At 45.5% G+C, this 26,892-nt stretch overlaps 1 long non-coding RNA gene across 3 annotated transcripts in view; it reads right to left on the bottom strand.

Moving 5' to 3' along the window:
- Positions 1 to 26,892, bottom strand: part of LOC125625458 (uncharacterized) — a 149,700-nt gene that overhangs the window by 82,014 nt on the left and 40,794 nt on the right. For 2 of the 3 annotated variants that reach the window (XR_012665741.1, XR_012665742.1), the window contains exons 2-3: positions 21,117 to 21,450; positions 6,083 to 6,169 (exon numbers count right to left, since the gene is read on the bottom strand). This is a non-coding gene — a long non-coding RNA (uncharacterized LOC125625458). The remainder of the gene's footprint in view (positions 1 to 6,082; positions 6,170 to 21,116; positions 21,451 to 26,892) is intronic. The other variant, XR_007353559.2, reaches the window with a different exon arrangement.

The raw sequence follows: 26,892 nt of genomic DNA, 5'->3' as shown, positions 1-26,892 counted from the left end.
AAAGCTTATGCTCAAATAAATTGGTTAGTTTCTAAGGCGCCACAAGTCCTCCTTTTCTTTTTGTCCCCAAATTGTAACTCCTTTAATAGGCCTGTTTCTTTAAATGGGTGCTGATACCTTTAGCAACCTGACCACAGTCCAGTGATCTATTGCACGCTGCATGTGAATGGATGGATATTTGCCTAAAGACAGATGCATACAAAATTGGGGAAATTTTAGTGTCCATCTCAGGAACACATTTAAGGCCAAATTCATTTCTATTGCATTCCACTGAAGTCAAGGGCATTACATGAGGCATGAATTTGGTTCCTATGGTTCTATTTAAAGCTGGCAAAGTGCAGACAGCATTTGTAGGAGTATTCTCCACTCTCAGTGCGGCCAGCGAGTCCTCGTTCTGACTTGCGGAATCATTTTCCGACAACCCTCCCAGCTATTCCACATCCCTGCTGTTCCAGTCCTGCAGTCGTACATAGCTCTGCAAATGTTCCTCAAACTTCACCTGCAGCACTTCCTCCTTTTGTCAGTGTGGGTCTCCCCACACAATTCTGCCTGTGGACTTGGAGCTCGACCTGCAGATGGCCTTGGCTTTTCTCCTCCTGGGATCCTCTCAGAGCTCGGCTGTTGTCATGGTATAATACAGACTCCTGAGCACCAATGCTCGATCTCATACTGACCTGATGGGTGACCTTGGGAAAGTCTCCTCCTCTTTCGGTGCCTCAGTTTCCCCATTAGTGAAATGAGGAAAACAGTTACCCAGCTCACAGGGATACTGGGAAGCTGAATGAATTAATGTTCATCAAGTGCTCTATAAAATGCTCAGAGTTACTGCTATCATGTTCCTGTGTCACTCAGATTTTTTCTTTCAGCTTTTTAACTGCAGGCCTGATGCAATGTGTCCTGTAAGAAAAGATGAAATGCAACTGCAGCTTTGTCTTTCATTACATTTCTACTCTGTAATAAACAGCAGTGGGTATTCATTATTATTTAAACACCCCGTGCTTCTGAAATCCTATTTAGCTGGCATTTTTCCACAGCACATGTTGGAATTTACAGTAAGTGCATTCCTTCTACAATAAACATTTGATTTCCTTCACCCACAGACTGCAGTGCTAATGAGGGGAGGTTTTCCCTTGTTATCTTGGAGAGGCCAGGCACACAATTAGCATTTTGCAGAGATCTAAGAACAGAAATGTACAGCTTATCCTGCAATAAGGTGTGGAAAAGAAGCTCTGTACAGTACGAAGGAATGGATCTCCCAGGCACCAGGGAGTACATACCATACATGGGGTGCAAAGGCCTGAACAGCAGAGTGAATCTTACTGCTTCCTTATTCATCAAAGCCACACTCTGACGTGCAGCGAAGGCTAACTGGCCTCTCTGAAACGAAGACACGTATGAACTATAAAGGAGAAGGAGGACGTTCTTAATCATAGCTAGCTTCCTCTGCATAGTTCTCCTTTGACGCAGCATCTGCTCCTCTTTCTCATGTCCTCAGGTGGGTTAGCTGAGCGTGTGTGGCTTTCCCAGGCTCAAAACAGTGAGTGGGTGGCAGACTCCTGGTTTTAGAAGCCAGATTTAACATCCCAGAGAGGGGGGCGATCTCTCCACAACAAAGCTTTGGATCCAAATCCAAACTCCCCCCGACCACATTTGGCCTCACCAAGCATTTAGCAGTGCTCAGACCTGGTGTTCTGGTTCAGACCCCTCTCTGCATTGCAGTAGAATCAGTCCTCAGAAGATCAGACCATTTCTCTTGCTTTTCGGCTTACGGCTGCTCTCTACTATACCAGGACGCACGGTGTCGCAGCTGCACGATGGGGCCAGCACAGGCTGCAATTACTAAGCCTGCAAGTTCCCTTCCTTGATGAGAGCACCCTCTCACACCCCATTGTCTCTCCTAGCCACTCCAGATGGACTCCCCTCTTTAACTACTCCATGCTGGTTCATGCTTCATTGGAAAACAAGGGGTGGAGGCAAATCGTCATCATTTAATTGCCAAGTGGAAACTAGAGAGGAAAAAATATTTTCAGGCTTTTGCAAAAAGACCAGCTGTGATGAAGAACACAAGCAAAAATCCCACACACAAGGGGGCTTAGATGGGACAGAAGTCAGTGGAAAGACTCCCCATCCCCTGCAGCTGGTGGAGAGTGGGCAGGCAGGAGCCAGGAGTGGAAGGAGCCTTGGCTTCCCTCCAACACACCAGGACCTGCAGGTGAGCTGCCGCACAGGGGCTGTATTCTGTGCCAAGCGTAGGGAGGACACAGGGCACATCACTCTTGAAGCAGGAGATTCGTTCCCTGCTATGCTCTTCGAGCAGCAGAGCAACTCACTACCCCATAGATTGGGCCCATGGCAAAGCCTGTTAACTCATAACAACAGTTTACATTCTGCTGCCCTTAATCACATGGCAGTGCACACTACTCTGCAATTAATCCCACGGGTTTCCACAGGGACGGCTCACTGAGCAAGATGATACTTGGCGTGAGGAAGGGCATCAGAGTCTGTCCCAAAGTATTTGTGCAGTGCCTGATGCAAGCTTTCCCGGCATGGCTTTGATATTCCAGAATCAATTACACGACTTCCTTCTCAGACCTCTCTTCTACGCCAGCTTTGTGGGATAAAGAGCATTGCAACCGCCAGTCACTGTGCCAGCTCAAGCAATTTCTCCTTTTACACATACACACACACAATCTAACAATAGTGAAATGGGACCCTGCAGGCAAGGAATATCAAGCAAAGCAGCTTTTGTGATTCTGCCTGCAGAGCGGAGCGAGCCCTGCTTCACAGTTCAAGATATTATCGGCAGGCTGCTCTGTGTAACTTTATTTAGATCTTTCTGCATTAATTGCATGGAGAAGGGCTCAAAAGTTCAGAATGAGAGAGAGGAATCTTTGATGTAGGAGGCTGTTGTCTCTGAATAAAGCTTTATATTATTATGTAAAACATAAAGGGCATTAGTTAGAGTTCTTCAATTAATCAGCACAGTTGGTCTATCATCTTGGGTTCTCCCCTCTTGCCCCCCTTTGTTGAATGAGAGGTGGGAGGTAGAAGCACTTGAAAAAGGAACCTTTTACTCCTGGGCTCATTTCAAAAGAGGTATCATGCAAGGGAGAGATGAAACTGCAGCATTGCTCCAGTCACAGATCAGCTGTGGAATTTCATGGGCCAATTACAGGGGAACCTGTCAGGATGGGTGAGTGAAGCCTGCAGTTTTGGTTAGTTAGCCATTCTACACCATTATGGCCAAAGAGTGAAGCATACGATTCATGTTGCACCGTAAGAGAGAGTGGAGAAGTTGTGCTGAAACTCGGAGAAAATTAATAATTATCCCAAGTGCTCAATACAGTTTGCATAAATCCAATGGATGGTCTATTTTAGTATATAGTGTGCATGTGTGTCTGCAATACCCTGGAAGGAAGACCCATCTTCTGGCCTAAGAGCGGGGGCATGCCTTATAGCTGAGAATTCACCTTATACAAGATTACTACATGCTCCTAATGCTTCTAGCCATGGTACTTCCCAGTCATCTCTACAGGGTGCTGCTCTGGCAAGGCTGCCTCCGGAATGGGAGAGCTGGTTGGCCGCCCTTCCCATTCCATTCTTGCCTGGAGAGCAGGAGCACAGAGCAACAAGTTCGACCTGTTGCTGGCATTACAGAGCCACCTGGGGGACCTTGGGCAAGTCTCTAGGAGTAAGACAAGACTGAGGTGCAGTGTAAGTTCTTTGGGGCGGGGACTAGCTCTCATTAGGTGTATGTCCAGCCCTTGATGCAATGGGGATCAGCTGGGGCACCAAGCTTTACTGTAATATTATAGTAACAGTAGTTATATTAACCCCTTCCCTGCTGACATCTCATGGCTTACCCCAGTGATTCCCAAACTTGTTCCGCTGGTTGTGCAGGGAAAGCCCCTGGTGGGCCGGGCCGGTTGGTTTACCTGCCGCGTCCACAGGTTCGGCCGATCGTGGCTCCCAGTGGCCGTGGTTCACCACTCCTGGCCAATGGGAGCTGCTAGAAGCAGCGGCCAGTACGTCCCTCAGCCCGCGCCGCTTCCAGCAGCTCCCATTGGCCGGGAGCATCGAACCGCGGCTTCTGGGAGCCGTGATCGGCCGAACCTGCGGACACGGCAGGTAAACAAACCGGCCCGGCCTGCCAGGCGCTTTCCCTGCACAAGCGGTGGAACAAATTTGGGAACCACTGGAGCCTTACCCAATATGTTCCTATGCGTTTTCTGGTTCAAAGGAGCATGGCTGTAGTTCGAGCTGGGTCTGCCTTCTCTCTCTCCTCTCCCCATTGAATCGGGCTGCCTTGCTTGTCACAGACTGGAGAAGTAGGCTGCAAACCCGGCCACTGGGAACGTAACTGCTGTGCGCTGTAATATCTGACGTTTTATCCTTCTGGCTTCACTTACTGCAGCCGCCTCTACCAGACAACAAATTATCCGCGCCCTCCGCCCTGACCCCCCCCCCCCAAGATCCTGGAGCTTCCTAAGTGGTCCCCACGACACCTTGTGAGGTTACTGCTCTCACAAGACGTCCCTCATCCCAGCCTCGACGGCACGGCTACTGAAAGAGTAATGGAAAAGTGACACCCCCTTCCCTTCAAAAAAAAATCAGAAGAGGGACCCAGGGGGTCACCTAATTGGATACTACTTTGCTGAGAGGCCATTACAGTACGAAACCCAACCAGACGCTCAGTGGCATCATAAATCATATTCCGAGCCTGGCTCAGCTTTCTCTCTGCCTGAGAGCTTCACTGATTTGATGCTTCAGGTCTCCCCTGCATGAAAGAGCAGCCAGCCAACAAGGAAGTGCCTGATGATCATGTCAGGGAGATCTCGATTGCAGACAGGCATTGTCTGAGCCCTCCCCAGTTCACTGGGAATCAGGGGGCTGCACATGCACAAAACTTGTGAGGAGCTTTCTCTGGGGTCTCTTTTTCCCCCTACTGGTTTTGTGAAAAGTCCACAATAAGTGCTAAAAGAATTCCTGGGTCTGATTCCCCATTGCTCTGCACCTTGTTGTCATTACCCTGTGCAAGATGTACGTAAAAGGCTACAATTCTGCTTTGGCAGGGTTGTGTACTGATGTGCGGAGCAAAGGGGAATTCTTTCTTTCCCTCCTCCCGAAATCTGAGCCAAGCCTTTGGTTTTGGTTTTGCTTCCAGACAGGACTGGGAGAGCCAAATCCACTGGGAAAAGCTGTTCTTGAGATAATCCTCACCTTACCGAAAACATAGCTTTGTGGTTCCAGCTAGATACAGAACATCCGCCAGGGAAAGACTACATCATTGATAAGGGCTTTCTTTTATTTTTATTTTTGTCCACACAGCTAGACCCAGTTTCTTCCACTCTTACTCACACGGAGCCATACCTTCACTTTCCCAATAGCCCCAGTGAACTCAATGGGCAGATCATGGAGTAAGGTAGACAGCAATATGAGTGAGGTGGTAGAATCTAGCCCAGAGTGATTTAGAAATTGTTTTTCCCTTTTTCACCTCCCCCTTGTCTGACACTCTGCAAATGCCTATTCACTACATCTCCAATATCCAGAAATGTACCTAACTACAGCTCAGAGATGTTCAGGCTACACTAAAGGAAAGGTTCTGCCTGCACAATAGATAAATGTGCATAGCCACAGAACAAACTGCTGAGCAAACAACAGGAGAATCAACTCACTAGCTCCCATCCCTGGCCTCAACAAGAGAAAACTAATTTGACATGGGTGTATGCTTTGGAATACTCCTTTTGGTCACCTGTCCAGGACTAGGGTAACCATTTTTCAACAAGCAACAGACCACAGAGACATCCTATTAAAAGAAACTACCCAGCTGTGGTTATGTAAACCTCCTTTCAGCTGTATAGAAATGAGAGCGAAGCCCAAAACTACAAAGTTTGGATTTAAATCTGAACTACTTCAAAGTTTAGGTGTTTGGATCTGGGGGAGGGGGCATGTCTGGACCCATCTCTGTTACAAATACAGCTAAAAGAAAGTTCATTTTTAGAGGTATATAAGGTTCCTGCAGTCTGCTCCATTGATAATCAGTATTTTCAATAATGTCCTCAGAAAAATGCAGGGAACTTACCCAAGAGCCTCTATGCTCTGCTTCTGTGCTCTATAAGTACATCCAGAAGAATAGCTGTGAGAAGAACAGGGAATAACCATCACAAACCTGAAAGATAAAATAAAATAATAATAATAATATTAATAATAATCCAAGACAAATCCTAAAAACTCTTCTTTAATCTTTGTGCTTTCAGACCTAGTCTCCCTTTCATCTAGGATTTTGCAATTCTGTTGTTATTCCACAGTTATAGAAACCACAAAAGCTATGAGAAAGGGAGAGCGAGAGAGAAAGAGAAAAGATTAAATTAATGAGCAGGTAAGCAGGTTTATTATTTTGTCTGATCCTTCCTTCCTTCCTGCTAATTTCTCTGAGCCAATTTGGAAGGTAGAGCCCATAACATTAACTCTGTGACACACTATTGTATCCCTTTTCTTCCTTAAACCATTTATCTGAATGCTATTAAGATCCAATTTGCATAGATACTTTAAGGTATTGTACAATGGGTATGTGTGTGTATCAGCTAAATTATAGTGCCTGACAAGAGAATATTCGCTCTCACACACACACAAAAAATCATTGAAACAGGGACTTTCAACCTGCCTTTTATTATGCTACAGGAAATACTTTGCACTTATATACAAGGCCAAATTCCAATGCCCTTACTCACACGGAATAGTACTTTACGCTGCAAATAGCCAACACATAGGAATAACTGCTTGAGTAAGGGGTTCACAATTTGGCCATAGTTAATTAAGCCTCATTACATCCCTCTAGCAAACTGATCCATTGAGGTATATGAGATCCATTCATAACTCATTTACTTATAATTCCCTATGGCAATGAGTTCCCCATGCTGAGGAAGGAATATGGAGGAGTGCCACAAGGATCTATCAACTTCCAGTGGGAGCTCAGAGGATCAAGCCCTTATAGGGATGTGGTGAGGCTTAATTAACGATCAAGGGCAAATGTAGGTGTTTGCATTACAGATTCTGTCAGCAGGTGCAGGTCACTTCTCTACAGGGACCTCTGTGATGTGCCAAGGAGGAAGACGTGCAATTCTCCATGCTCCATGCAATTCTCCATAAAAACCCCACAGATCCAGTGCGGATTTATGGAGAGTAGCCCTATCTGGTAAATAGTCAACTGTCCCACACATTCCCAGTGTAATACTCCTCGACAAACAAACTGCAACCAAGATAACTTGCAAGGAGATGAGGAAATGGCACCCTATTTGCCCCAACCATGCCCTTATTAACCAAACATTACGCAACTCTTTATGCTAAAGACGTGTGCCATTTCCTTCTCTGCCCAGTAAAGCAGTACCCGTGAACCTCATTTCTAACCAGCAGCCAGCACCACCCCTGTCTGCAGGTCCCAGGGCTTTGCACTCTCATGCTGCTGGAGCTCCCAACCAGTTTTCACCTTCATAAATATTTAAAGCTTCAGCAGTCTTATTCTGGGGATCTAATGGAAGTATGACATCCAAATCAATTGTTCCTTTCTTTGCAAAAACTTCTGAGCTGCCTGCTTTAATCGGCCCAAGTGCGATGTTTTATCAATCAAGTCTGTTAAGGATCTGTTTCTTTCAGCAATCAAAACTTTGCTTCAGTCTTTTTACCCAACTTGAAATGCCGTCCTTGAGCTGCCAAGGGCCCCACACATTAAATACACTTGGAAACATGAAAGCCGCGCGTGTGCATGCTGCTGAACGCCGTCCCACGAGAGTGCCTGTGAAATATCTGTGTTTGCTGTCACACAAAGGGACGGTTCATTTCTTGAAGGAGTTCATTTGAGAAACAGGAGGAGTTGGAGGGAGGGGTGAGGAAAAACACATCAAGTCTCATTGTGTTTGTTGTTTGTCTCTAAAATTGGTTAGGACTTGGGCAGAATTCAAGAGAGGACTCGATGGGGGGAAGGTAAGTCTCCAGCAGCCACATGCATCCTGTGGCTACAGCAGTATAGCCTGCTTGTAGGGAGTGAGGAGGAGTGTTTGTGTTATGAAGAGCCAAGCTTTGCATAGGTCTTCCCCACTTCTAGTCAGGAATACAGGAAAGTGCTGTAAGGATCTAGTCCACTTCTTGGCCAGAATCTAAGGTCCCCAACCCTTGTTATTACTTTTAGCTCATTAAATGAATAAAAAGGTAAAGTTTTCGGGCGAGATTCTCAGCTGAAATAAGTCTGTTGACTCAGGTATGCAAATCTTCACCAGGTGATCCGGCTTCTAAGGAACAACAAGAATTATTATCAGGCCTTGTTGAAAAAAAATGAAATAATTTTGTCGGGAACATTTTCCAACTTTTTTTGTATTTTTTCTTCAAAATTTCGAAACATTTTCTGGCCAGCTCCAGTTATTAGCAGCTTCCCACCACCCAATCATCTGGCACATGCCCTGCTCTGATATGGTATGACTAGCTAAGCAAACAGTCCTAGTCACAAATGTGAATTTGGGTCTCAACTGTCTGCCAGGCTCCTATAAGAGGGGAGAGAATGCACACAGACACACAAAAAACAAAAACAAACAAAAAATCAATGAAACAGGGATTTTCAACATGTCTGAGATATCTTGGGGCCAGTTCATCCCTCCACTGACTTCTCTGGGAGTTATGCAAAGGGTTAACTTTGTTAGTCTCATGATCTCCAGAGTGTCTGGCTGTTTTCTAGTTTCTATCTGGGGGGCTTCTCTGAAGGTAGGTGGAGTCACAGGACACAGTTCCTTCCTGCATTAAAGGGCCAGACCATCTTATGCCTTCTTTCCTTGATTCCCAGAGTGTACACGAAACAAGGCTGGGAATTAGATCTTCTACTGACCTGGAAGAGGTGTATTTCAAACACAACACCTGATGAAAGATGATGCAGATTTATGGCACTGTGCAATAAAATAAATAAGAGGCCTGGCTAAAGTAGTTCCCTGCATGGCACGTGATTTACAATGAAGTAGCCACAGACCAGATGGAGAGCTCAGGCCACAGTGAGCAACGGCAGCTGGCTACCTGTCACTCGGTTGTTCACATTGTTCATCTCAGAAAGACCAGCGCTGATCTAAGGAGTTCAAGGAGCGCTTTGCGCTTCTCCATGGCTCATAATAAAGTGCTCCCATAGGTGGGAGAGGAGGGCAGGGATTATAAATAAGGGAAATAGCACTGGGAGAAGGCTAACCATTGACCATCACTTGAATGCGGCCTCGCTCTTGGCTTCCCCAGAGGGAAAGCTGAGAGAAGTAGATCTGGAGGGATAGCGGGTGTAAATATAACAAACAGAGTGTTGTCACAGCCAGGATCCCACATTCCATTAATCAAGCAGATGAGTAGCCAAATATGAAGCTAGGTTGACTGGCCTCAATGTAAATTATTTCTGTTTTGGGCTGGCCTTTTGCCAGATGGTAGCAAAAGCAGAAAGAAAACTCGCCCCCCACACAGGGATGAGTGCGGGGGGGGCGGGGGAAGGGGAGACCCAATCATCATAATTTACAAAGGTTATTTTGCCTGCTGCTGCAGCCTATAATTTCCCATGGCCCATTCAGAAAAAGCAATAGGAGTGATAGATTCTCAAACCATAAGGTTTGTCTTACTTGGTGATAAAGCTTTAAGTGAATGGTTATGAACCGGAAATAGGAAACGCTCCAATGCAATATGCTCCATGCAGATGGCTTATTTTTAAAAGCCTTATTGTTTTAGAGCAAGGGACTATGTTAACTCCCCCCACGCAAACACACACATTGCTAGCTAGGAGCCCACTCCATGGCCTGTTGAAGTCAATGGGAGCATTGGACCAGCCCCAATGGATCGACTCACATGTCTTGCTGCTGGCAAATTAAAAGTGGCTTCTCTGCACTTGGCTGGCTGGGGCTTAGACCCTTGGATTGTGCCTCACTCAGCCATGCCTTCAGCTGTCCCTAGTGGCTATTGATCTGCATCTGCCTCACCACAAGGGCTGTCCACCGTGAGCCACAGTCATAACATGAGGCTCAGTGAAGGGCTGCACAAAAGGGAGACCAGCTCTGGCACCAGCAGTCCCCGTGGGCTGCACAAAGCAGAGGGCAGCCACAGGAAACCTTTCTCCCCTCTCCACATCTCATTAGCTCCCTCTTTTATCCCTTCCTAGGACTGGGTTTGTCTTACTCCCCTTCTCTCTACCTCCTGGGCTGCAGTCTCAGTTACCGTGAGTGAGCTAAACGACCGAAGACACCTTGCAACCAGCCAGGCTGGCTCAACTCTCTGCCATAGGAGAGAAATACACACACTCTTGCTCCATATGATTTGCTTTACATTGTAGTGCAGCAGCCTCTGCATTAAGACCCTGCAAGAAGAGGGCATGGAAATGAAGCCTCCTGAGCTCTTTCTCCACAGGCAAATCCTGCCAACCAACTGACCACAAAAGGGAGCTTTACACATTTCCAAGGACAGTCCCGCATTTTTTTGTTTAGTCCGACCTCACATCACAAGCCTCTGAGATTCTCCTTGAAAGGAGAATTGCCTCAGGCCTGGTATGGTCCTAGTGCTGATTACTTGTTAAACATCCTTGTCCAAGCCGTGGAGGTCTCTCCAGTAGCAAAAACAGCCAGAATAATTGTCACAGTTCAGGCCAACTGTACCCGTATTTCCCCCTCTGTGGTTCATCAAGGGTCTGCATTCTAGGCTCCTCAGCCATCACCTCTTTTTGGGAGAGACCCACCTCTCTGTCTCCCTCCTGACCAGGCTTTTTCAGGCTGCACAATTCCTTGCCGACACGGATATGCCCAGCAAGCCTGACTGCTCAAACAAGCCAGCATCTGTGCTTTGCTTTCTCTCTGAAGGCTATGAACATCTATAATTGCCTGTAGGTTACCACAGGGCTCTTTAAAAGCAAGTACATTTATTCTTACGGTAAAAGCATTACAGAGAAAACACATTAAAAGCAATAACAGAACCTACATGTATGCTACAAAGCTTGCCAGAGGTCACTCCCAAATCCAGTCTCAGGCTCTGAGTTTTCTGCTTGGTTACAGGTTCACAGCTATCTCAGATTCAGAACCAGAATAGCCATGAATAGCTCAGTCTTTCTTTTATACAGCTTGGGGCCTTTGATCTTGAGACTTCAGGAACCCCACAGATTACAGTGAAAAATTATGGAGAGTAGCACTATCTGACAAATAGCAGACAATGGTACTCTCCCTGGGGCTTACCTGCAAAAGGCTGGGGTTTTGCATAAGCAGCGGTGGGAAATTTGCATTCACCTCCCCAGGCAAACCACTTGCCACTGTTTGTCCCAAAAGTCTATTCTTGTCTGGCACATCATTCAGTACAGTCCTTTGAAGTTCAGGATTCACATCCCCTCTGCCCCCTAGAGTAGTCACATCTCGACCCACAATAATACAAAACCTTTGCATTTAATTGACTCCAAAGACACAAACTTAATTCAACACTTTTTCCAAGGATGTTGCAGGAAATTGACATATTTATCACAATGAGTCCTGAATGTCCTGGGCCAAATTGATCACTGTGTTGTTAACTGCCCCCATGTGAAGGGGGTGTGGAATGCAAGCATTGTGGTTTGGTAGAACTTTATACTGTTTTGCATAGGTGTATATGAATGTGTATTGCTCTCTGGCCTTCTCCTATTCAACAGTTTCTATGGAGAGCCCATCCCCAGAACCAATTTCCACAAGGAATCAGCAGAGAGGTGCTAATGTGTGACTTGGTCCACCCGTAAATTCCAAAACCTTCCACCCTGCAAGGCACGAATGGGGTCACCATCTGTTTATCTCCTGCACCAATGCTTTTCTTCCCCAAACTTTTGTTTTTAAATTATGCTTGTCCCAAAGATGTTTTCCTGCTTTGTTTCTTTCCATCTGTCTCCTCCTTTCAGTGCAATTAGTGTCTTGTTGATAGTTCCTCGGATCTGAGTGATCTCTTTCATCTGACCTTTGACTTTCAGGTTTCTCTTTCATGCTCTTATAAGGAGCTATCTGACAAGTTTGTTCATTTCATCTTCATTCACGGCCGGAGCCGTCTGGAGTTCTCTGAAGTGTTGTTGCTATCTCCAAAGTAAAAAGCTTTTTAATTAAGGAACTTATTTTTTATAGAGCTCATTAAAAAAAAGAAAGTTTTTTTCTTTTTGGGTAATTATTATTCATACGCTTCTTTTTTCTGAGTTTGTCGCACTCACCGGTAAGGTGGGGGATGCAGGTAGAAGCCTGATTTTTGTGGCCATAAGAGCAGACTTGTAGAACAGCAGCTATTGCGATATTATATCTGATGCACAGAACAGACTGTCTAATAGAATCTGTGAAGGGGAAAATACAGGGTCTGATTCTCCAGAGCCTTGCAGCTGGTGACGTAATTCATGGCACAAAACATTACTACCCGAATGGTAATGAGAGACACCCATTTTGTAAAGGTGGCAGTGACAACACAAGATGCAGGCCAATGGAGAAACAGGCCCAGGGGTCAGTTCTCCTGTGCCATCTTCTCTCTTCTTGCCATTATCTACCCTGCTACAGCTAAGAAAACCTTGCATGCGCGTAAAGCTCCTTTTATTTAAGGATCCCAAACAGAGGAAAGGCAGGCATGGCTTGGGTGACACAGGAAAAGAAAGGCCCAGAGAAAATACATAGTGACTGAGCTGGAGACACCACATTCGACTACATTCTCCGGCCACAGCCACTCTGCCTTGACTCCAGGTCCCCCCAGCTGGCCCTGTCATTCCTCTGTCACAAGTTGCGCAGTGGTAGAATCTCCTTCCTTAGAGGTTTTTAAGGTCAGGCTTGACAAAGCCCTGGCTGGGATGATTTAACTGGGAATTGGTCCTGCTTCGAGCAGGGGGTTGGACTAGATGACCTTCTGGGGTCCCTTCCAACCCTTATATTCTATGATTCTATGGTGCAGCCAGCAGTAATTGCTGAAACATGGAGAGAAGTCAGGGAATCAGTACAGAGCAGCTACTGCGCCAGGTCAAACTCCCAGCACTGCATGAGTAAAATCAGTTCAGCTGGACAGGTGCTCACTGGCATTTGAATAGTACCAGCAAGCAGCGAGTTCCCCAGTCCTCCTTCCCTTTCTTTACACATCAAAGCTTCTCCAGCATACCACTGTACATGACCCACTTTTGAATCAGAAGCATGCACAATTGTTCGAAAGCTCATAATGCCCACTGAAATCCCAGATGATCCAAGAGTCCCACATTCACCTCAGGGTATAAAATAGAGAGAGAGAGATAGCTATGAAACAAACCCTGAGTGAGGTTGATAGGGAAAGGTGCTTTGGGCAGGGAACAGTATAATGAAGCCCTGTCCAAAGAGGATCGGGAACTCGTTATTGCTTTGTCCAAGATTCACAATATGGGAAAGATTCCCCCACAACGTCTGAGTCATTCTGAGGACCTCTGCTCGAGTGAGATGAGAGCCCATCAAAAGAAACTCCTCCACTCTCACAGCCACACAAAAAGGATGTGGACTTTTCCACAAGTGAGGAAGGTACATCTTGTCTCAGTTCCCTGCTGACATGATGCTGGTGAGGAGTTTGGAAGAGGAGGGCTGGCCTCCAAGGAACCTTCCCACAGTGACCTTGGGCTTTTGTTCAGTTATAGAGAGGTCAGTTTCCAAAGGCTGCTGGAGTCTGGGAAGTGGGGGAGAAGGAGGCGGTGGGCAAAATAGAAATATTGAGCGATCATGTGTAGGATAGAAAAGTATGATGTGTCAGAATGAGGGAGGGGATCCCGAATAGACCATCCAGACCTTCCCAGCTGGGTTGAAATTAAGGATTGCTTTTAAACTAGCGCTGTTGTTCCTGAGCCAACCTTACCAGGAACCATACTGTAGTGAAATGAGACAAGTATTGGGCCAGATTCTCAACTGGAGTAAACTGGCATCACTCCCCTGAAGGTCATGCAGCTATGCCATTTTACACCAGCTGAGGAGCTGGCCTACTGAATGTTTAGTAGACCAAGGGATTGAATGGCCCAGGAGACTGACGCTTGGACTCTGTCTCCCCCCGCCCCCACTTTCAAATCTAGCCCAGCCAACCAAGCTGACAATGTTCAAAAGTAGTTCCTCTCTAACAGCTGTCCAGTGGCTTGCCTGAGATGAGTTAGTGAATGTCCGTCCACTGCATAATGCAAAATTTCCCTAACTTTCAAAAGCTGAGCCCACACTTCAGGAAAACGGAAGCAATTTTCCCTTCCTTCCCACTCCCCTCCAACCCCAGCAGGTATTGTTATTGGCTCACATCTCAACACTCGCGTAGAGCTTCAGACTAGGATCCTTCTCCTTTCTTACATGCTTTGGTGAACAGTGATGCAGTTCACAATACTGACCTTTAAAGTACCATTAGCATTGGAAACAAATGGGACAATTCACATCTCAGGGATACTGTTTCAGGCTTTCTGCAAACCCAGGCAGACACTTCTGCATCCATTACATTTGCTTTGTATTATGAAGGTGGTTTTTTGTTGTTGTTTGTTTGTTTGTTTTAACTCCAATAACAGGTAGACACTTTTTTTTTTTTAATTACTGACAAAACTCTAGAGAACAATGGAGGCCTTTCTGTGACTCCCAGGTAGTTGTCCAGCACCCTTCCCCTAGAGCAGGGGACAGCCCAGATTTCAATACACACTGGCCTGATGGACAGGTTTCTATATCATAAAGACTAGTATCCCAAGTGGCACTGATTGTCCTCCTTGCCACTAATCTTAGCAGAGCAATGAAGAATTTGGTTTTAATGGAGGCCAACCTCCCCGTCACCCTTCTAAGTCAGGGTAGTAGTAGTCCCTCTAAGTCAGGGTTGAGCCACATGGGCAGGGCACAGCGTGTGGGGAAAGCTACCACTTAGCTGTTCCTTCTGCTTGGTGGATGAACAAAGGACTCCAGACCAATTTCTGAATTTCTCCTTCTAGGCATATTTTCTCTGCCTAATTCACTTTGTTCCCATTAGCAGCAATAATATTTAACCTTTTCCATAATGCAAGGAAAAGTGAGCACTCGATAGAATTAAAAGGCAATACATTTAAAATGAATAAAAGGAAACACTTATTACAATAAATAATTAACCTGTGAAACTCACTGGTGCAGGATATTATTCTGGCAATTAGTTTAGTAAGAATCAAGAAAGGACTGTGCATAATAAGAGTAGCATCTGGAGTTACTCTCAGAAGGATACAAACTAGATGGCCTAGCAGGCCAGAGACTGGCCTGAGACATAGTATTCAAGATGTGGATGTAGATTTAAACTTTCCCGAAGTTTGAGGACTTGTTTGGCTGCTAGATTTCATTTTGGAGCTCATCTCTACTCAACACTCGAAATTAAAAATGTTGAGTAAGTAACAATGGATCAAATCATGAAGTCCTTAGCTAAAGTAAAAAACTAACGCATACAAGGCATAGCACCCTACCTACTACTGCCAATCTGTCCCACCAATGTCAGTGAGATCATACACATTAGCCAACAAAGTGTTGGCAGGATTGGTTCCTTAACTCTCTCAGACTAAACTCCCACCCACTGATTTCAAAGGGAGTTTTGCCCGAGTAAGAAATGTGAAAAAACAAAACTAAACAAAAGCCCCTTTGCAAAGGTAACATCAACTGTCTAATTAATGCAACATGCCCACACTGACCAGAGTGAAGAAACCTTCAAGCCAAAATTTGATGAGGATGTCCCAGCGATAGGAGGTTAGTGAGAATCTGGACCATGATTGGCTCTCTGATTTTCTTCGGAGCTCTGATATGAGTACAGAGACTAGATTTTAAAAAAATCTATTTCTTACCTACCTTCTGCTCTGCATTATTTTCAGTTTTGTTTTTTTCCCCCAGGATAATGTGTTACTTTGTGATGTGACTAAAATAGAATAGAATAGCAATTGCCTATATTTGTGTAGTGCTTTTCATGCCAAAGTGCCCCAAAGTGTTTTCTAAACATAAAACAATACACAGAGATGATCTCACCCAGTCTTGGGTGAAGGTGGCAGCTCATTAGAAGCTCACAACATTGCATTATATTGTCATTATATTTATTATGCCATCATTATTTGAAACTGCGGGGGTCATTTAGGTGGGAAGCACATAATGACCCCAGATGGAAGTTCATTGAAGAAGTTTTGTTGATGTGTTCTGAATTCAGGGAAAGTGTAGGTTTCTGTTCCATACACAGGGGCTAGGGCTTAAGTTCATATACTAAATTGGCAGTGTAACTCCATTATCTTCTACGGAGCTGCACCATTTCTACCTGCTGAGGATCTGACCGTTACTGTACATACATATCCACACATACATAGACATCTCCTACCCTTTGTCCATCCATGTCTTGACCATTGTAGGGCCTCAGAGGCATGGGCTGTTTCCGTTCTATTTCCAGCACCTAACACAATCCCAGCGGGAACCTTTAGGGATCCATTGCAATATCAGCAGTAACTACTGAAAATAAAAGGACACACACACTCCTGTGTATGGTACAGAGTTTGACCTCAAGCTGGTTATTGCTTCACACTGCGCAAGTTAAGTGGATTCCAAAATGGGCAGTAAATTGGCCCAAAATGAAGCCTTGAGAATTGGCTCATTGAGCGTATGATAAAATCTGCCATGGAGAAAGAGATTTGACTGCATTGCTTCTCCACCCTCCACCCCACTACCCCTAATTTGGATTCATTTCCCCTTAAAGAATGATCACGTTATTATATTATCACATTATGCAAACCAAATATCACAAAAAGACTGATAGTTAACAAACAGAGTGCTAGATTAGGGCTTGCCTGTGGGATTCAGCCTCATCAGCCAGCCTACTTATCTGCCTCTGATCAGGGCAACATATCTTTATCATTCAGCAGAGTGAAGCAACATACTAGAGTCCCACAGGAACCCAGCAGCATTTCAATTACCTCTCTATTTTTTTTTTATTGCTTTGCTGAAGTAATGTGGGTCCCAAGCTCCAAACTGCTAAATATTAGTTGAAGTCAGAGACAAATATGGGCTAATTACAGAGTAAAGCGGAGTCCAAATGTACATTCCAGCATCAGAGCACAACTTCTCAGTTGTGAAACCTTGGTAAGTATTCAGAGACAATATTTTCCTCCGGACTTTTCCTAATTGCTATGCACTTTTTATCATGAGGGGATATAAAACAATCCTGCTTACAACGCACAGGGGGCTTTTAGAGATGAAGAGCATTAGCCAACAACATGGGCATGCTTTTGTATAGAACAATAAGATTCATAGCCTGGGAGGAACAGCTCAGTCTGTTCCTCCACTGAAGGCAGAAGCTGAATCACAGGTTTGTGCCCACGTACAGTGGAATCGGGCTGCACACTCTGGGTGGAGGAGAACTACAGCTGGATTGGTGTGCCAAGCTGGAGTGGATTCTGAGCACAGACCTGCAGACGTATGTAAGAATTATTGTCTGTTTTGCTTTCCTAAGTCATGGCCCTTCCTGAGTGCACAGTAACGCAACTGCTCCTGGTGCCCCAATTTACTGAAGTCCCAAAAGCAGAAACCCAGTCCACGTTGCTACATTTGCAACTGACTGAAGTATTTGCATCAGGTGCAAGGAGGAGTCCATGGCAGATGCCCTTAGGCAAGGGGTAGGGTTAGAGGAATTCATTCCGGAGCTCTGTCCACAGTGCATATCACACGCACATTTGTTTCACTCACTCACCCAATCCCCTGCTCTTTGTTTGTAGTTACAGCTGATCCTTGACAGATCATCACACACGCTTCCTGCTGTGCACCCATAATATACAGATTGGAAGTAACTTTACTCCAGAGAGCCAATTAGTGCAAATATAGGCCTGGTAATTAAAATTGGATAAGATCCTTGCTGCTGATATCCCTGGGCAGATAAGGCACCAGGAAGCGCTCTCTCAACACGACCTCAGTGGGAAGTTATCACCACATTCCCCTAAGCCTCCAGCACAGTGCCCATAGTAACTAGGCAAACTGGATGAAAGAACCCCAGCCGTGCCATGGCTGCCTACCTCCCGACAATGCAAGATCCTTGGGCACACCCGTGATGGTCCTGCATTGGATAGCTCCATTCCCATCCTTCGGTGCTGACCACTGCGTGGGCCCACGAACTTTCCTGCCTGGCTTATCCTCTGCCGCGTCCTGATCAGCGATGAGCAGGCCTGAGTGGGCTTGTTTGCTGGTCTGTTTGGGTATGTGCTATGATCTTTGGGAATTTAAAAGTGAATCAGGATGATTCGTATTATGTCTGTAACTCTAGCAGTGACCAAGGCTATGTCTACACCACCACTTATGTTGGCAAAATGTATGTTGCTCAAGGGTGTGAATATTCCAACCCCCCCCCCCCCCGAGCGACATAAGTTTCACTGGCATAAATGAAGCGAGAGCTTCTTCCATTGCTGGTTGAGGGTGGATGAAGGATGTCTATGGGAGTGCTCTCTCCCATCGGCCCAGAGCGAGAGATCTTACAGTGGCGCAGCTGCATCCCTCCAGTCATGCCGCTGTAAGCTCTCTAGTGTAGACATAGCCTAACGCAAGGCCTACGTTACAGCAGCGTGTAGAGTACAGACACTGCACGCCCAGCCAGCACAGGTGTAAACAGCAGCCTAGACAGTGAGGTGCTGCTTTGGCAAGTAGCGTACAGCCACGCCAGAACCCCAGGGGACATACCCTATACAGCTCTACACACACACACACAGCCTTGCCCCTCTCCACTACTATTTTTAGCAGTGTAGCATCCTGCTGTCTCCCCTCTGCCGCATGTGTACACACCGGAGTGTGGACGCAGCCTGCCTTTCCCTGCAGCGTGTCACACAGACCCTACTCCACGCTGCATGTATAGACAAGGACTAAGAGTGGAGACGTTATGGGCTTGATTCTTGGGGACTCCATTGCTGGGTGTGGGGCAGGACACAGTGTGGGGGACTGAGGTTGCTTTAAACCACCTTTGCAGTTCTCATATTTTAGGGCCATGTCATGTCTAGCAAGATAGGGCTGTTCTAACTTATATTGTTTGCCCCCTATGCAGGGCTTGGAACAGGGAGTCCAGAGCCCTTGTGGCAGACTAAACCAGATAGGGGGGCCCTCTGCATGGACGTGATCCCCACTCCCAGCCCCCTGTAAGCTGCCAGAGTGAGCATAGTGTCACTGAGAATCAAGCCCTAGACACACTGACATTATTGCCCCTAGGACGGCATACATAGGTGACAGCATACTCTGAGCATGTTCCCTTATAGCAAAAATAAGGCTTTCTTCCTGTCCGAGGATCTCAAAGTCCTTGGCAATGCATAACAGATGTCTACTCACTGCAGCCTTGGGTGGCAAGGGGAGATTGTTATCCCCACATTACAGTCACAGGAATGTAACCCAACTTGGTTAAGGAAACATAAGGGGGCTGAAGCCCTTTATCACACACCAACGTAAGTCAGGAGTAAGTCGACTGAGGTTAATCCGTGTAAAATCAGCATGTGTGAGAGAAGGGACAGCCTCAAGAAACCTAAGCTTGAACTCAGGTAGATGACCGCCTGTCCTGGGGCTTGCCTTTAAGGCCCCATCTTGTCCCTGCCAAAGGGCTGATTACACACCTATCGAGACAATGCTGACTAAAGATCAGGTCTGGGCAGTGGTTTCCCTGGAGAAGGATCTTGAGTTCTAATCCTGGCTGAACCACCAGTTCCCCAATTTGGCCTTAGGGAGGTTGGGACCACTTCCTGTGTGGAATCACACTCACCCAGAAAACTGATCAAGGTCCTGATTGGACATCCATGGATGGCTGTGGGAAGGATGCCATTGATTTCACTAGAGAGGTAGGACTGGCTTTCACCCTGGACCGTTAGTGATCACTAGTGGTTAGCGCAGTGGGCTGCTGGCACTCAGGAGTCCTGAGTTCTATTCCTGGCTTTGACAACAGTGATGCCCCCAAATAGTGAGGCGTAATTCCTGAACAATTATTAACGTGTTAGCTACATTATTTTTCACCTGAGGCTCTCCAAGGACAGCTCACTCCAATGCCTTGTTGGGCTCTGCCATTATTAATAATAAACAACAAAGTGCAGAGAGTGATGTGACTGCTGCATGGTATTTCAATGATTTTTTTTAAAATTAGAATTAAAAAGTGAGCCTCTGAGAACTTGTAATCTGAACACGGCAAACCTAGAACATGAAGCAAAACAAAAGAAAGGAGACAGAGTCCTAGTCTATAGCAAGAGGTCATCTGCACTGGGATATTTTATAGTAGAGCAAAGGAGCAGAAGTCATGGGTGATGAAACCCTCAGCTGCATCCCTATCCCTGCACTTCTCAAGCACGATGGTTTGTGTTTTCAGTATGCTTGAAGTGTGTGGATCTAGCCAACTTGTTAGAGTAATTGTTATAAAATTAGAAGCTGTGTAATGCTAGGAACATATTAGTAAAAGATCCTAAACCTCCCTGACGGTTCTGGTTGTTAATGACAGGTTTCAGAGTAGCAGCCGTGTTAGTCTGTATTCGCAAAAAGAAAAGGAGGACTTGTGCCACAAGTACTCCTTTTCTGGTTGTTAATGTCTGCCTATGGTTTAATTACATCATCAATTCCATTAAATAATGCAGTAACTAACCAGGATTTAATGAATACATAGCAAAGAATAAATTGAACTTAAAGTGTAACTTATATCCCTTTACAGACAGAAAAAGGGGAACAAAGATTCAATTTCTATAGCAACAGATTCCTCATGAATGAAACAAAATTTCAGTGCTGTTTAAGGAGAATGCAGTAGCTTTTCAGCAAGGGAGACAAGGGCAGCACACACAGCTCCCAGCAATCACCAGTAATAAACCGGGCACATGCCTGAGATTCCTGGGACATCACTCCACATTGCCCCAATAAACAGACCGTGGGGATGTAAAGAGACAAGACTCTGGATCTACTACCCCCAATGAAGTCACCCGGGCTGCAGAATCTCTGAAAAAACAGGCCCAAGGGGTCTCCAGCTGGGCCCCTAAAAATCGAGACACCTGCAATCAGTGGGCCCTTTTGGAAATTATTAGTAACATTATGGTAGTACTCGTGCTTAGAGATCAGGACCACACTGTGTTGGGTGCTACACGGACACATAGCAAGAGACAGTTCGTCAGGGCAGGAACTTTCTCCTACCATTTGTCTGCATCGACTCTAAAGAGGCAAAATGACTTGTTGGAGGTCAGAGCAGAGGCAGGAATAGACTCCAAGTACCCCGAGTCCCAATCAAGTGCATGCTCCACTAGACCCTGCTGCAGTTCTTTGGGCTTTGATCCAGGGCTAGGAATTTCTTGTCCGAGGGATGGCTCTTTTGGAGCTGGGTTCCCCAGCCTGTGATCCTCCTGCAGAGTGTGCTCGAAATAGCTTTTTTAAGCTCAGTGAAGCAAGTGGGTGGCGGGCAAAGCAGCACAGAATGACTCATGAGCAGCTGAAAGGCAGCAAGGAGGAAGAGACGGAGGAAAGGCAGAGGCTGTAAAGGAAAGAATAGCGGTTAGTCATTATGGACGAGAGACTAGAAAGAGCAGGTCAAATGATAGGCAGGAGAGGGAAAGTTCCAGCATCCTGTCATCCCAGGGCTTTCAATAGGAAGCTGTCAAGTGGAGGCACACACAAAATTCAAACGTTTGTCCCCACTTGTTATTCGGTGGGACTGTGCCTGAATGAACAGGCACTGGCCTGCCCAGCGGGCCTGGGGCTACAGGAAGGGGACCAATAAGAGTCTCCCTCTCCTTTGAGCCATAGGGCCCAGGTAAGAGCTTCCCACATCCACATAAACTACTTGTTGGTTCCCACCAACCCTGTGGCCTTTTGGCTCAGCTACAGGGGATACGGTGTGCTGGAGCCATTTGTTTCACGTGCACCCAGCGGATGCAGCCCCGGGATCCCTGTGTGACATAAGCTCTCCTGCCTCTCCATGGATCCAAGGGAGGCCAAAAGCACTTAACCAGATAGAGAGTGGAGGGTGCAGCACACGAGGCCTGGCATCTGAGCGGCAGTCTCCGGAGACGTTCTGCTTGCAAGTTGCTGATCTAGGCAGGGCATCCATAGGGATGCAAGGAAGCATCTTTAGCTACCTGTTGGAAGTACGGCACGTGTTTCCCCCCGGGTTAGCCTTGGGCTTCCAGCTACTATGCACCCATGTTCCCACCCCCGCCAGCAATCCCCCTGCAGCTGCGCCATCCCACCCATCTACCTGCCCAGTCTAGGGTCAGGATTCTTGCTGCCTCTGCACCTTCTCCCACAGTCACGCACCCTTCAAGAACAGCAGAAGTCAGGCTCATGGAAGTCCAGCCAGACATTGCTGAATGTTAATCATTTTACTGCAGTGGTCTGATTATCTCCTCAACCAAATAATCCCAATGGCCCTGCATGGTAAGCACTGCCCCACAGTCCCTCCTGGATTTGTCCCTTTTCTCAAGACCTGGAAGGTCAGTTGTGCACCGACCTTACCAACAAGGTAATAGATTCAGAGCCTAGCAACTCACTGCCACATCTGAAAATGCTCCGAGTAACAGAAGGATAAGGAATTTAAGGCAGTGTGGGTTTCTCATTTGTTTGTCTGTACTCTTCCCCCACCCCCTTTATTTCAGAGTCACTAACACAATCTCATTTCAAACCACCAGCCAGCCAGCCCATGCATGGCGCTATTGGGGAGTTTGAATCATTATCAACCATAATGGGGCAAACTGACAACCCAGAGTGGTCTACCTGCCTGGCACCTGTTCAAATGCAGGTCTAGTCAGACTCAGTAGTGACCAAAAGCCAGGCCACTGAACAACCAGATGGTAATTTTTGAAATACAAGGTTTCAGAGTAGCAGCCGTGTTAGTCTGTATTCGCAAAAAGAAAAGGAGGACTTGTGGCACCTTAAAGGCTCAAATAAATTTGTTAGTCTCTAAGGTGCCACAAGTACTCCTTTTCTTTTTGAAATACAAGGGTGGTTCAGTACAACTCCATGTCAAACACCATTAGCACAATCGGCCCCGTTGTTGGCCATACATAAGGTAGCAGTATATCCCAGCTTTACCAGGACAGTCTTGATGCCCTGGGATCTTCTTTCAGGACATCTGGACTGTCCCATTTCACTAAGATATTTGTTTTATTTAAACTACGAAATGTTACTTCGAGACACTTAGTGGCACTGAGCGAAATTTGCTTTGTGTTTATCAGGAGCAAACAGACCAGTGGAATGAGAGTCCACTGTAATAAACAGTGTTTGGCATGAAAAAGCCAGAGAGTCAGCACTGTCAGAGCGGTTACTTTGCTCAGAGTGAACAATGGCAACACTTGATCAGTGTTCTGCAATAAACTCATTTACACACCTGGGGCTTGTCTACAGGAGACCATTGCACTGGTATAACTTAAGGTGGATATTTAAACTGATAGTTACATTGGTGCAAAAGGCCACACAGACACTTATTTTGGTGTAAGTGGATTATTTTAAGCTTACTTTGATTCAGAACATGTTTAACTAAACCAAAATATAAGCCACTCATATACAAGTCAGAGCCTCCTGCCACACGTTTGCACTGGTTTAACTATATCAGTTTTAAAAATTGATTCAACTGCAACTTTCTCATGTTGACAAACCTATGCAACTAAAAAATATTCTCCACTCCAAGAAATAAGTTCACTGTTGAGTCAGAAATGACAAAACAGTCTTTTGAATGATTTCGTGATCTTAAAATGTCACCACAAAAGTGTCCTTTTTTAAAAAAATGTTGAAAACACTTTAGTCACCCAGCTTGGATTGGATGTGTCATGAAGACCAGACCCCTGCCCCCCCTTTGAGGCTATCACCACTAATACACAAAAAGAAAAGGAGTTCTTGTGGCACCTTAGAGACTAACCAATTTATTTGAGCATGAGCTTTCGTGAGCTACAGCTCACTTCATCAGATGTCCACAGTATACATCTGATGAAGTGAGCTGTAGCTCACGAAAGCTCATGCTCAAATAAATTGGTTAGTCTCTAAGGTGCCACAAGTCCTCCTTTTCTTTTTGCGAATACAGACTAACACGGCTGTTCCTCTGAAACCTGTCACTAATACACAGTAACAACAGTGCTGGTAGGGCAGCATGTTGACAGCCTCACTCTTGGGGGCTGTCAATCCAGTATCTTTCACTAGTACTTAACATGCCTTAAATGATAATAAAGCATAAGCAGAGCTAATGAAGCTGTGGTGCTGGGAAGCAGGCTCAGCTGAAGTCTTCAGTCCGCGAAGCTCCAAACCCACATAAGTTTGCAAATGCTCATGTTTTACTGCTCATTCATCCCTCCATGTCGGTCATTTCCACAGTCCTCCATCTGTTGGCCTCTTAAACTCCATTCTGCCAACTCCCAGGCTCTTTCGGAACAGACAACACAATATTTTTTCCCTTTAAACCAAGTTCAAATAATTGGCTCTCATTTGTTGACCGCTACGAATCCCAGAGACAGCTGAGTGCACCACATCGGCACGTGCAGAAAAACTCACTCAGCCCCCTGCTCTGCCTTTGCTCCCTCCAAAAAGTAAGCCAGGCTTGGGGACAGCCCAGAGTCTTTGGGGAATTGGATCAAGAGCAAGGCTGATTTAAACCAAAAGTTCTTATATCTCAAATTTTAATCATGATTTAAAACAAGCAGGAAAACTTGATTTAAATAATCAATTTTAATCTTGTTTTGCATTGTATTTTCTAGTTATTTTCCTAAAAGAAAAGTTGATTCTCCTTAAAATATGTAGATTTGCAACTAAATATAGCCTTTCCACTAAATTTAGGACTTTTTGCTAATCAGAAGATTACAATGTCTATATACATTAATGTAAGCAATTATATAGCTTAATATGCATTTATTCATATTCTTTTTTATATTTGTATTATCCTAGAAAATGACGATTAATTACTTATTTACTAGACAATTTTTACTTGTGATTTATGTCAATCTCTAAATGAAAATTGAAATTCAATGAAAGATGCATAACTAGAACTACCTTAAATGTGCTGGGTAAATAAAAAAAGTTTAATAACTGAGTTTTAAATACAAAATGTTCTCTAGAACAACTATTCTCCGTACTTAGTGATTTGAACTGATTTTTACTGGTCTCCATGTGCTTCAAGATTTTAGAACGAGTAGAGCTCATCCTTTCACACTTCATTTTTATTCATAGATTGGAAGAGGAAAGCAAGCTTTCCTGCTTCAACTCCCAATTGGCTGCTTAACTTTGAATAACTAATCATTACAGTGAACTATCTGAATAAACTGAAATGAAAAATATTCCCTCAACCTGCAGAAGCAGCTACTATCGAAAGCTGGTTTAGTACTTCAACAAACGGATTCCAGGTGCTTAGACAGGGACTTTCACCCATTCCATGGCCTGGTTTTGTTTAGAACTTCAGCGGCAAAAACGTGTTGCTTACCTTTTTTTGTTTAATTTAAATGAGGGTAAATCGATTATAGTAAGTTTAGGCCTTAATATTAGTTATAATTTCAAAATTGGTTTTAAATGAGTTTATTTTAAAAGAGAAGTGTATTTAAATTAAAAAAAAGGGGATTTTGATTGATTTTTATCCACCCTGATCAAGGGGCTAGAATTAGCAACTCTCTTCCCACCCTCACTGCTCTACTCTCCAAAATGTGGATCTTGGAAACTGGGGAGCTATAAGGGTGAGAGAAGAAACGTAACTGCATCTATGTTCTGATTTCATTCCAACTCTTGTGGAAATGCACTGCATGCAACCCCTCCAAAAACACAATCCAGAGACACAGCTGGAAGTTAGAAGGCTCTGACAATTTCTGTATTTATTTCTGAACTCCCTAAATATGCCCATTGCACAGGAAACCAAACTGCCTCTTAGCCTCTCTCCACATCTTCCAAACTTTTTCCCACTAAGCACTGCTGCTGTAGGTGACTTGCTAGTGAACACAGAGGCCCAGATCACTCCCTCATTCAAGGAATCCCACAGGAGGGAGCTATGGGAGAAAAACCTTAACATGGCTCCCCTTTGGAAAGTGTTTTCTTGATTCTGCCAGGAGCAGGACATGCACCCCTTTAGAAAGCCATCCATCTGTCCCGCAAACCCTGTGGCTCTCTCAAGATATGCCACAGGCCCCATGAGCAGGGAGAGATCCACCCGCAGATTGGCGGATACTGGAGCCCAGAACTAGGAAGGTAAATCCCCCAATTATTCTTGCAGAGCAGCCCCAGCAGGGTTTTGGCTTCCAAGACAATCACTCTAGGAGCAAGGAAAAGATAAGGCCCCATATACAGAGGGTGAAGCTTAGTCACAACGAAGAGGAGGGATTTGCACTGCAAGTCAATGGCAGAGTCAGGAACAGAACCCAAGGCTCAGAATACTAATCCAGTGCCCTGTCCCCTAGACCATACTCCCTCCCATGCCAGCCTAAGCAAGAGCTAGTGCACACTCAACCCCGTATGGTGGGCTTCTCAGAAAAGCAGTGTTATGACAACATTGACACTCCCTAAATGGCCTGGACAGAACCATTCCACCCACCCTGCTGCTTCTATAGATAGAATATCCTTCTTTAAATGCATCCCTAAAATAAGCTGGAGAGGTGGCAAGCAAACAGCAGTGACTGACATGAGGGACTGATTGCTTGTATGGAGCTACTGAAAGGGGTCCTGGCATTCTAAGTGCTCATCAGAGTGAAGGATGACAGTCTGAGACACTTCCTTTCCCCTGCTCTCCAGCTATTAACGAGTGCTTGGGAGTCCAAAGCTGCTGCATCCTTGTTTTGTCATCCATCCTCCCCCTCCCCATTATATGTTTATTTGGTTTCTCTCTCTTTGGGAGTGGTGGGAGAAGAAGGGGGCATGCTTCTGCAGCTATTTACATTGGGCCCTATGCAGTTTGCACTCTGAACATCTGTTGGACTAAGTACTCCTAGCCCTGGTAGGGGTTGTGCCCCCATGG

The sequence above is a fragment of the Caretta caretta genome, chromosome 22, assembly GCF_965140235.1.
Source record: "Caretta caretta isolate rCarCar2 chromosome 22, rCarCar1.hap1, whole genome shotgun sequence".
Lineage (NCBI taxonomy): Eukaryota > Metazoa > Chordata > Testudines > Cheloniidae > Caretta > Caretta caretta.
This window is presented reverse-complemented; position numbering and strand designations above follow the sequence as displayed.